Genomic DNA, 12,957 nt, shown 5'->3' with positions numbered 1-12,957 from the left:
AAAGGAAAGAAGAATAAATCAGCGGAAATCTGATGTAAATAAGCTGAAGTATAGTTGACGTCAATTCTGAAGCACCATCATACATGGCACAGGCTACCAAAGTTACCGTCAAGCTTAGACAGAACCTGAGAAGCAGAAATGAAATATGACAAAGTTTAGGATGGGCCATCAAATATGTGACATGGCATCAAAATCACCATCAACCAGAGGCAGAGTATACTTATTTCCAATGAAGTTGTAATGGCAGTTGTGATGCGCCATCAAGAATTTTGAAACTCCATCAAGTTTTCCATCTAAAGAGTGCATGAGCAGAATGGCAGAACAATCGCTGCTGTATGAGGCTGATGATTATGATGATGTAGATGGAGCAAGTGCAACGGGTGCAATCATTCCCCTTCCGTTAGCACTTGAGGCAAAGTTTAATATTATAAGCATAATGATCCAACTCTTAAATCTTAAGGGGTTGTTTGGAGGCCTTCCTAGGGATGACCCTAACCTGTATCTGGTGAACTTTGTCACTATTTGTAAATCCTTTGATAACCCGAGGGTGAGCCAGAGTGTGATTCGTTTGAGGCTATTCCCGTTGTCTCTGTCTGGAGAGGTAACATTGTGTCTAAGTGAGTTGATGCCTGACTCTATAACCAACTTGAGTCAGTTGAGAGGAGCTTTCCTAAATAAGTTCTTTCTGCCATCCAGGAGGTTATAGTTGAGGGATGAGATTAACAATTTCAGATAAATTTTGAATAAGGCTTTACATGAAACTTGGGAAAGGTTCAAGAAGAATCTGAAACAGTGTCCGAACCATAATATAACAGACATACATTTGATGGAGACTTTGTACAGTGCCTTTAATTCTGCGATAAAACCAATGGTAGATGACGATGTTGGTAGGTCATTTGTTGCACTGTCATTTTAAGATGCTGCTAATATGCTGAATAGGATGACCAAACTTAGTAGGGCTTGGTAGACCAGTGATTCTATGGTGGCAAGTCTAACTATTCCTATTGAAATAAATAATGAAAAGCGCTAAAGAGATAAGGAGAAGGATCAAGACATAGTCCATCTAAAGACTCAAATAGATCTGCTCACCAAGCATTTATTGTCAGGAAGGATGGAAAAGGTAAATGATGCAATGATTTGGGACTGTTTTAATATGAAACCTTAAGAAGAAGTCAACTATAATTCTAATCAGGGGGTTTCTGAGGCATTAGCCAATGGAATCAAGGTCGGAGCGGGTATGACAATCCTAATCACAGAGACAGGGAGCAAGAAAACTGGAGAAACAGCAATAATAGAAATGGGTTGTATGTTCGTACTTGAAATCAAGAAGCTCCTACAACTAGCTCGGGAATGTGGTCTATAGAAGATATGATAAAAGAACTGCTAAAAGGAGTAGAGGCTACCAACGCAGGAGTGACTAGCATGAGGAGTGAATTTTCCACTATGAGTCAGTTGTTTTGTTTATATTCAACTTTGATCCAGCAGTTAGAGCAACAGATGAGTCAATTTTTAACAACACTAAACCAGGGAAGAAGTGTTACTTTACTTACTCAAACGGCTTACAGAAGTCAAATGGTTCATGTCTGGCGATTGCCACTAGGAGTGGTAAGATGTTATCTAGCCCTTTTATGGGCAAATCTATGAGCATTGAGGAAGTTGAAGAGGAACCAACAGAACAAAACCCAGAGGAGCCTGAGAAGCCAAAAATTTCTATTGATATGTCAGACAAGGAGAAGGAAGGGGAAGTGGTATTGAAACCCATCCTAAGGCCACTACCTCCCTTTCCTCAATGGCTGAGAAAGAAGGCGGATGATGTAAAATTTAGCAAGTTCCTAGCAATGCTCAAGCAATTGACTATAAATATGCCTTTGATCAAAGCACTTGAGCAATTTCCAGGATATGCAAAATTTAAGAAAGACCTTGTTACCAAGAAATGAGCAGTGAGTTGCTAACTTAAAGCTGATCTCTACCTTTGTAATGCTATTTCCATAAGGACCTTAACACAGAAAAAATCGGATCTAGGTGCAGTCACTATTCCCTACACAATTGCAACCATCAAATTAACTAAAGCATTATGTGATCTAGGGGCAAACGTTAACCTGATGTCGTTGGCTATTTATAAAAAATTGGCCCAGGGCAATCCCACACCTACCAACATGAGGCTGGTGATGGTTGACAGATCAGTAAAGCGACCTATTGGCATTCTATATGATGTGTTGGTAAAGTTCTCAAATTTCATATTCCCTATATGCTTTATCATTCTGGACTTTGAGGTCAACTTTGAGGTGCCCATAATTTTGAGTCGACCTTTTCTCACAACCAAAAGTATGTTGATCGATTTGAGAGCGAATGAGATCTTATTCAGGGTAAATGATGAAGAGGTACGGTTTGATGTGGGCAAATAAATGAAGCATCATGAGGAAATAAGTGTGTTCTCAATAGTTGATGTGTATTTTGAGGAAGAACAGGATGTGGTCAGAACTGAATAGCTTGTTATTGAGCCCTTAGCCAAGGTTGTGATGAACTATGATAGCGAAGGCATTGAGGAGCATGAAGAGACAGTTTGTGCCCTGAATGACCTGGGCTCGTATTCTCATGCTCTTAAAAAGCTTGACCTTGATCAGTCTAATCAACCAATACCACCAGCCAAGCCATCTATTGAAGAACCTTCAGTGTTAGAATTGAAAGAGCTGCCTGGTCACTTAAGATATACGTTTCTGGGGAAAAAAAGCATGCTACCTATTATTATTGCAGCTGATTTAGAAGAAAGACAGGTAAATAAACTTGTTTTAGTACTTTAGAGGCACAAGAGAGCAATCGGATGGACCATTGCAGATATTATTGGCATTCCCCCTTGCATATGTACGCATAAAATCAAACTAGAAGAAGATTGTACTCTTACCATTGAGCATCAGCGCCGTCTGAATCTACAAATATAGGAGGTAGTTAAAAAGGATATTATTAAGTGGTTGGATACAAGAGTAGTTTACGCTATTTTTGATAGCAAATGGGTAAGTCAGTTCAGTGCGTGCCTAAGAAAGGGGGTATGACGGTGGTTGCTACTGCAAAGAAGGAGATGATTCCACTCAGACTAGTAACCGGGTGAATAGTCTACATAGATTACCACAAGCTTAACTCTTGGACTCTAAAGAACCACTTCCCAATGCCCTTTATGGACCAAATGCTTGATCAATTGGCTGGTAGGGGGTAGTATTACTTCTTGGATGGTTATTCTGGATATAACCAAATCTGCATTGCACCAGAAGATCAAAAGAAAATGATATTTACATGCCCATATGGCCCATTTGTATTTAAGAGGATGTCGTTTGGGCTATGCAATGCACCAGCCACTTTTCAATGATGCATGATGTCTATCTTCTCTGACATGGTGGAAGACACCATAGAGGTATTCACGGATGATTTCTTTGTGGTAGGTGATTCATTCAAAATGTGTCTTGAGAATCTGAATGTAGCCTTGCAAAGATGTGTTGAATTTAATCTAGTGCTTAGCTGGGAAAAATGTCATTTTATGGTAAAGGAGGGTATTATGCTGGGCCATAAAATTTTTGCAAAGGGGATTGAAGTTGATCGAGCAAAGGTGGAAATTATCGAGAAATTACCACCTCCTATTTCAGTAAAGGAAGTGCGTAGTGTTTTTTGTCATGCAGGATTCTATTAGAGATTCATAAAAGACTTCTCCAAAGTTGCAAATCCACTTTGCAAGCTATTAGAGAAAGAAGTGAAATTTCTCTTCAATGACGAATGCTTGAAGGCATTTGAGTGCATTAAGAAGAAGTTGATTGAGGACACTATTATCATTGTACCTGACTGGGCAAAACCATTTAAAATAATTTTTGATGCAAGTAGTGTTGCGCTGGGAGCTCTATTAGGACAAAAGAGGGATAAATTGTTTCACCCAATATATTATGCCAGCAAAGCACTGAATGGAGCACAAAAGAATTACATAATAACTGAACAGGAGCTGCTAGTTGTGATGTATGCTTTTGAGAATTTCAGATCTTATCTGCTTGAGATTAAAGTGGTATTCCATACTGACCATGCGCCATCGCGGTACTTAATGGCCAAGAAGGATACCAAACCAAGGCTTATTAGTTGAGTGTTTCTACTGCAAGAGTTTCATTTTGAAGTCAAAGGTAGGAAAGGTTGTGAAAATCAGGTTGCAGATCATTTATCTAGAATGGCAGGTAAACAAGAAGTTAATGATGAAACAAAGATAAATGATGTATTTCCTGATGAGGAGATCCAAGTAACTATTGTGGAATCACTGCCCTGGTACAGGGATTATGTAAACTACGTTGCGAGTGAGATCATCCCAAAAAATATTTCGTTCCACCAAAGGAAAAAGTTCGTGCATGATGTAAAACACATCTTCTTGGATGAGCCTTATCTTTTTTGGAGATGTGTACCAGAAGTAGATGTACTGTGTATACTGGAAGCATTCCATGCTTCCCCAGTTGGGGGTCACTATGCAGGTGACCGAACGGCCAGAAAGGTGTTCCAGAGTGGCTATTATTGGCCAACATTGTTTAAAGATGCCCACGAGTTTGTACATAAATGTGACCAATGTCCGAGGTAGGTATCAATATCTAAAAGGCATGAAATGCCCTTAACTAAGATGCTTGAAGTGGAATTATTTTATGTTTGGGGCATTGACTTCATGGGGCTGTTTGTAAGTTCTTACGGAATGAAGTATATTATAGCTATTGTTGACTATGTTTCTAAATAGTTCGAAGATGTTGCTTTTGCTGACAATGAGGAAAAGAGAGTTGTTGTTTTACTCAAAAAGAACATCTTCTCTCTCTTTGGAGTACCACTCACTATCATAAGCGATGAAGGATCTTACTTTTGCAACAAATTATTTCGAGCAGCTATGGCAAAATCTGGAGTGAAACAACACAGAGTGGCTACTCCATATCACCCGCAAACCAGTGGGCAAGTGGAGGTATCGAATCGTGAAGTTAAGGCCATCCTAGCCAAGACGGTGAATGTTAGCCAAAAAGACTGGTCCTAAAAACTTGATGATGCCTTATGGGCATACCAAATTGCTTTTAAGACACCTATTGGCATGTCACCATTTCAGCTGGTCTATGGAAAAGCATGCCATTTTCCAATAGAGATGGAACACAAGGCTTTATGGGCACTCAAGAGGTTGAATTTAAATTGGAAGGAAGCAGCAGAGATGAGACTAGGGCAACTGAATAAGATGGATGAATCCCATCTCAAGGCGAATGAATGAGCAGATTTGTATAAAGAAAAGATGAAAAGGTACCACAACTGGAAAATAGAGAAATGAGAGTTCAAAAAAGGGGACTTGGTGCTTCTGTTTAATTCTAGACTCAAATTGTTTCTAGGGAAGCTAAAATTTGAATGGTCGGGTCCCTTTAAGGTAAATCAAGTCCACTCATCTGGGGTAGTGGAGCTCGAAAATGAAGATGGCAGTACATTCAAGGTAAATGGGCAACGAGTAAAGCTTTACATTGGCCCAAAAGAATCAGTAAAATGCATCACCATTATTTGTCTCGATGTAGTTTAAGGTAATCAAGACACCTAAGGCGTGCCGCGACATTAAATCAAGCGCTGCATGAGAGGCAACCCATGATCCCTAAGAACAACCCAGTTCAGGTATGTCCTAACCCTTAGTGAATTTTATTTTTAATTTTAAGTTGAGGGTATAGGGAAACTGTTGTTGTAACATGTTCTGTAAATAATTAGGAATAGTAAAAGTACTTGAGGCAGTTAGCTTGTTTTGTAATTTGTAAGTACCTCTCCAGTGGTTTAATCTGTCATGAATTGTGTGAATTGTATCTAGTGTGACCACTGTGTATCTATTTGTGGCATTAGTGTGGCAAATAAATAACCTGTAGAAAACAAATGCATGAAACGGATGAGTAGTGATGTGCTATATACTTGTGTGCTTTGTGTGTGTAAGGTCTTAATCAGTTCCCATTGTGTGTCGAATCTAGAACTTGCCCAGTTAGTCGTACCATAGTCATAGGTTGGCGTTAGGAAATGATCATAGGCCATTTTTGCATGTTAACCTATTTTAGCTTAAATGACCGTCCAAATATGAATAATATCCCTCAATCCCTTTTTGTGCCTAAATAGCCTAGTTCTTTCTTATACACCTTTCACCTTCTCATTATATCACAATGAACCTATTTTAGCCGTGGTCCTCCTTGGACACTGTGTACCTTGACTTAGGCAAATAACCTAAGTTAAGGGTCGCTACTATAGGGCTGAGTGATGTATTATGAGTATGAAGTGAGGTAAAAGAAGGAAAATGAACAACAAGTTGGGTGTAGTGAAAAAAAAAGAAAACTGAAAAAGTTAGTCTAATGCTTCAACAGACAAAACCCATCTTGAGAATGCTTGACAAATAAAAGAGGGAAGCAAAGAAGGTCAGAAATTGAAACCCCATGAGTTGATATAGTGCCAAGGAGGTGTAGTCACTATGAAATACCCATGAATATCGTACCAGCCCTGAGCCTACATTACAAGCTTAAGAAAAGCCCTATAGTGATCCTAACTGACTTGTCTGAAGACTTAGATACTGACTATAAGGGCAAGCCTATGGCATTTGATGCACAATGTTGGAACTTTGTTCTGAGAGTGAGTCTTAGGTTTATCCCTATGTCTATTCATGTGAATCTGAGTGAGAAAGGGATTTCTTTATTATGAGGGCACACCAGGTATATTGCTATTAACTTCTTTGTTCGGATAATGTAATTTGGGTATGTGCTAGGTTGTTATTGCTGAGATTTTTGCCATATCTACAGACATGTGAGTTACATGGGTGTTTTCAAATATTAGACACAGTTGATTTTACTTTGATTTACCATGGAGATGGTGCATGTATTCTAACCTGATAAGAGTAGTTAGCTGCCGAATTATACTTTGTATACTCCTAGTCATGTTTTGGTTGCTTGAGGACAAGCAATTGTTTAAGTTGAGGGTATTGATGTGTGAGCCAATGCTAACACATTTGAAGCTTTTAACTCTGAATAATTATGAGGTCTTAAACAACTTTTGTTGTTTTTGATTGATTTTAATGTGTTAATGCAGATACAAGTGATCGGGGAGGAAACCAAAGAAAAGAAGAATAAATCAACGGAAATTTGGTGTAAATAAGCTGAAGTATAGCTTACATCAATTTTGAAGTGCCGTCATACATGGGATAGGCTGTCAAAGTTGCCGTCAATCTTAGATAGAACCTGAGAAGCTGAGATGAAATGTGACGACGTTTAAGATAGGCCGTCAAATATGTGATGTGGCGTCAAAATCATCATCAACTAGAGGCAGAGTATACTGATTTCCAGTGAAGTTTTGACAGTAGTTGTCACGCGCCATCAAGAACTTTGACACGCCATCAAGTTTTCCTTCTAAAGAGTCAGAAGATAACAATTTACTGGAACCTTTGACAATATATCACACATGTCGTCAGACATCTGACACGCCTTCAAGATCGTCGTCGTCTAATCCGAAGAGAAAATTGAAACTTTAATTTTATTTCCTTATTTAGGGTTGAATATTTAATGACTTTTTTTAGGTTTTTTTTTGGAGATGGATCATTAATTATCAGAAAAGAACTTCTGAAGAGAATCACGTAGCATTGCTTCATTTTTACCATCAAATATTTTTCTTGTTTCTTTAAAAAACACTTATCAACTATTTTTGGGTTTCTATCTCATGATTAAATTGAAGAAACTACTTGTTGTTTTCATCCATTCATAAGTTTATCCTTATTATCATGAATTCAACTTGTGATTTCGTTCAGTAAATCATGAGCGGCTAATTCCATTAGCCGAAGTTATGGGATCCGTGGATTAGTGTTTGATAGGTTACTAGGTATTTAACAGATTCAAAGAGTAGTAGGACGTCTTGAAATTCTATTGTTTTGACTGAAATCTATTGGTTTCAAACATTAGATTATGACTTAGGGTTTATTTTCTTCTAATAGAGAAATAGACTAGAGGACGTGAATTATCTATAGGGACTCGAAAGCTACCAACCTTCTGTTTAATGATTGATGTCGTAACTAGATTAATCTACCTGAGATAACATCCTATTAAATATAGATAAGTTATCTAAGTTTAAGAGAATTATATAATAAATTGTCTGGTGAGGTCGAGAGATAAGTCAGACAGTATCATAGTCAGGGATATTTTGTTGTTTCCACTTACTCCAAGATTTCCAAGCATTACCTAGAATCTATTAACTCCTAATACCCATGGTGAACATAACTCTGGTTTCTCATTTATATTGATTACAACACTAAAATATTGAAGTAACAATTGACTCTCTGTGAAATTTAAACCCCCATCTTTTGGAAACAGTAAACTACCAGTAAAGCATTTCGTAAACAAATCAAAGTTCACACCCTATTCCCTGTAGGATTTGACCCCAATCTAGTTGGGTTTTATATTGACAATGATCGCTTACACCTATTCAAGAGTGTAATTTGAGCGTTATCAAGGGTAGAAAGTGAAGTCTTAATATCAATTTTGGTAAATGGGTAAGGTAAGTAGCATTGTGAAGATTGAGACAATCTTTGAAGATTTTGAGTCTCCTCTTAAGATGATTTGTAGATTTTGAAGGTTCATTTGAAATGAAATTGAATCTTTGCTTTGTTATGTATGAGCTTATTTAAAATTTTTGGTTTACTTGTTACCATGACATGTTTAAAAAGTCTTTGTAGAGCTTTGTTAGCTTGTTCCTTTAGTATAGCTTTATTTTTGGTTGATTTGAGTTAAATATCCTATCTCATTGAATTATTCTTGGTTTCTTAAGGACAACCAATAGTCTAAGTTTGGGGGTGTTGATAAGTCAAAAATTTGATGATTTACTAGCACCATTTAAGAATAAACTATCATGCTTTTCCATTGATTTTATGTTAATCGCTTACCTAATGCTCATTTGTGTAGGAAAAGTTTAAAAGGGAAGATGAGCAAGTCATTCAAGTCAAAAAGAGAAAAAATGTGAGCCAAAGAAATAAAAGTTGAACTGCAGGCCGAGAAATTAACTCTCAGTTCCCACGATCACGGCCTAAGGTTTTCAATCGTGGCAGTCGTGAACACGATCAATGAATTGCGATCGCAGTTGAGTAGAAAAAATTCAAGGAAAAAATTGTAATTCCCCTAAAGAGACAACAGAAAGGTGGATTTTTATAATATCTGTCAAATATGGAATTGAGGGCTAATTTAGGGGTTTAGTAGCTCATTTTCATCAATTTTTTTATCTTCTTCCATCTTACACATTACCTATCCTTAGCTTAGGTGTTTTCAATTTCTTGGATCTTGGAGTCTAAATTTGTACTAATTTCAGTTAAGATTTAATTAGATGAACCCCAAAGAGTGGATTTAGCATCTTTCATTGAAGATTCATTGGAGCTTAAAATATAGTTTTCCCCATCTTTAATTTATATAATGAATAACTTTGATGGAAGTTTTGGCTTATTTGTATTTATTATGTATATGATTTACCAAATCTACCTATTGGGGTTATGTTTGAGTAGGGTGAAAGTGTGTGGGTTGTGATGTAATTGTCTAGATTTTAGTTTGTTAATGATAGGTTCTAGTATTGCTTGGTTAAATTGATTGGGATTTCTGGGTGAAAGCCCTAAACACTCCAATGGGTTTGATGGGTGAAAATCCCAAACTCTTGAAAGCTCAAACCATCCTTGACTGAGGAGTTTAGGTGAACTTTCATAACCTATATCATCCTTGATAGAGAGATGTGGAAACCAAGGAAATAGTAGACAACTAATGGGTATAGTTTGCTATTTTTTTGTTTTCTTAGACAAAAGGGTGATTATAAGGTTGACTATCCCTTGGGTACTATCCTAGAAATAGGGGTGCTCAATTGAGGTAGTGGGTGGCTTTAATTGACACACTCATGAGGTACTCAAAAGAGTCAATGAGTGACATCTTTGAGGTTTTGTTGAAAAACTAACCTCAAGGACTTTCATCCTGCCCTACCACATCATCAATGATTAAAATTTGCACCGAATCTTCATGAATCCATGCATGACTTGCCCCTAGGAAATCATAACCCCAAGTTCTATTCCTAATTATTTTTGCTCTTATTATTCTTAGTCTTGAATTACTCCCTTAGAATCCCAAGAATTATTTATATGGTAAAAGCTATTTCAAAACCCCCAAACCATTTTGTACCATAGGTTTTAATCTAGTTAGTAGCTCTTATTTCAAACCTATTCAATCGCCACACACATTATTCCCCGTGTATTTGACCCCGACTCTTAGTTTGGTAAATATATTGGCAACGACCGCCTTGCACTTAATTTGACGTATAAGTTAAGCGTTATGAGCGGTCACTTCAGCCATTAAATCATTGATTTTCCCCCGTTTTCCTAACACTCCTGTTAAGTTTTTGCATGAGAAATGGTCTGACCTTGAGGGGAATAATGATGATGTAGAATCAGAAAGTGATATTAGCCCTTGATGCGGTTTCAGGGTGTAACACCCCACATTTTACATGTACTAGTAATGTTCACATAAAATGACATACGACTTGATTTAATTACTACCAAAAGTTTTCAAGTGTTCAAGTGTTAGATTGGGGCACTATATGGAAGTCTATTTAGAGACTGTGGCCTTAAACGGAAAAAAAAAACATTGACATGCTTATGGAACTTAGGGAGCTAGCAGGTGAGTCACCTGTGTGCTTAGCTTAGAAATTATATATACATGAGGGAGAAGAATTCATTCATAAGTGAACTCACTTGAAGTCTAGACGTTAGTAAAAAGAAAGGGGAACGAAGACAAGGCTTAACGCCGAAACTTTCCAAGTCTTGTGACAAACGAAGCCCAAGTTAGGGAGGCTATTAAAGACAATGGTTTAACATTATATTGGGCCAAGATTTTCAGCCCAAGATTTTTATATAATAGGCCCAACTACATTCATTCACTACTAACAAAATTGAGCCCAAACAAAGTGCAAGAAAGAGTAAGGAAATGGGCCACTAAAGCCCATTGATTTAGAGATCCAAAAGGTCAAAGTGAAAGGGGAAAATTAGTCATTGACCAACTTGAGTTAATCAGCTACAAATATTAGGAGAAAGTCGGTCTAAAGTCTCCTTAAAAAGGGACCAAAACCGAGCTCTAGGTTAACCAAAGAAAAGACCAAAAAATTTCAGAATTTCTCTCTAAGTTTCTCTTGGTATTTCTTCACCTTGGAAGGCAACCAAAGGCTACTTTTTGAGTTCTTGAATTAGACCTACACCTTGGGAGTTAAGGTATGTAAAAATAACCATATACTTGATATGAATTTTCCATGGAAAACAAGATAAGTTGTCTGGTTCACTGTGCAGGAATTTCTGGACAGCTTGTGTCCTGAAAGTTGTTGTTTGGTTTTCTTGGCTTTGGAACGATTTTTACCCTGATTTTTCACTTTAATATGATGTAAAGTTGAGGTTATTAACATGTTATAGTGTGTATATGGTTGCCAAGGTTGCTGGACTGTTTTGCTAGTTCTTTGGAAACAAGTATCCTTATATGATCTTATGTGCTTCCAAAATGGTATTGGACTGTTTTGTTGAGGGGGCTGTTGTTTCACGTTTCCCCCTACGTTTTGAGCTATTTTGTGACTATGTTAAGATTTATTTGATGTATATATATGTTGGGAGCATCTGGTTCAAAGTTGGGACAAGTATGAATTGTTAACGATGAAATGTAGGGAGACGACGAGATGTTGTGCTTCTTAGTTGAGCGTTTTGTAAAATGGTTATGTGTTGTAGTTATGGACTGTTGCCAGCATGTTATAGAACTAATATAGTCTGTATACATCATGTATATGATAATCTATGCTGGTTGAATACAGTTAGAATTGAGAAAGTCGGAATAACACCATTGAGTTGATGGTTATACGTTTGTTGCCAAAGTGTTGTGTCTTGTGAGATTGGGCTGTCCAGATGCATTGATTAGCTGCTAATACTAGCTTTAAAACATGATATTGTAGATAAATAGTTGGAAGAAAAGAAGTCATTTCGACGTAAAAACAAGTTGATATGTCGAGGTATGTAAGGCTATTCGATCTCTTATTATTTGGCATGGAATCCAAAGTCTTCATTGGCACATAGAGATCTTTACAAACTTTGACATAACCACTCCACTCTTTAACATGTACTTGTGTGTCCAGATTCGAGCATTGTCACTGCTGCATACATACATTGGGTACCATGACATATGAGTCTTCTTTTTAGCTAAATAAAGTTCATACGTTGTTTATGTCCTACATGTTTCACTAATTGTACAACCCACTCTTTTCATTATGATATGATGTTACATGGACACATACTTGTCATTTGTCATGCTTATAGTCTTATAGCTCAAATGTTACGACCACCAAAGATTCATCTCAAAAGTAATAAGAAGATATATGTATACAGTTGCTTCTGTTGGGTGGTATCCCAGGGGTGAAAGAATCACCTAGCATGGGTCAATCCCAGTATTACAGGGGGTATCCCAGGGGTGAAAGGAAAGCCTAGCATGGGTCGATCCTGATATAGAATTACCACTGATCAGCTGGTCATTTGTATTACATGCTGTGCACAGATTATTCAAGTAATAAGAGTAAAGTAACATAATTGTTATAAGATACATGACTCCACAATATTCATAAAGGTGGTCTTTTACCCTACAGCAGTACATGGTTTCATTTGAGTTTTATCTCATATATAGTACATGTTGCCTTACATATTCAGTACATTATTTCGTACTGACGTCCCTCTTGGGGGACCTGCATTCCATACTGCAGGTACAGAAGCTAATAAACCTCCCTAGTAAGAGTACAGGATATCAACCGCAGTCACTGACCTCCAGGTTGCTTCGGGGCTTCGAGTCTTATCATATCTTTTTGCATTGTATAGTATCTTATCATGAGGTGGGGCCTGTCCCGACCCTTATAAGGTAACGTTTCTTG

Source organism: Capsicum annuum, unplaced genomic scaffold (assembly GCF_002878395.1).
Source record: "Capsicum annuum cultivar UCD-10X-F1 unplaced genomic scaffold, UCD10Xv1.1 ctg3430, whole genome shotgun sequence".
Classification (NCBI taxonomy): Eukaryota; Viridiplantae; Streptophyta; class Magnoliopsida; order Solanales; family Solanaceae; genus Capsicum; species Capsicum annuum.
Note: the sequence above shows the minus strand (reverse complement) of the source record.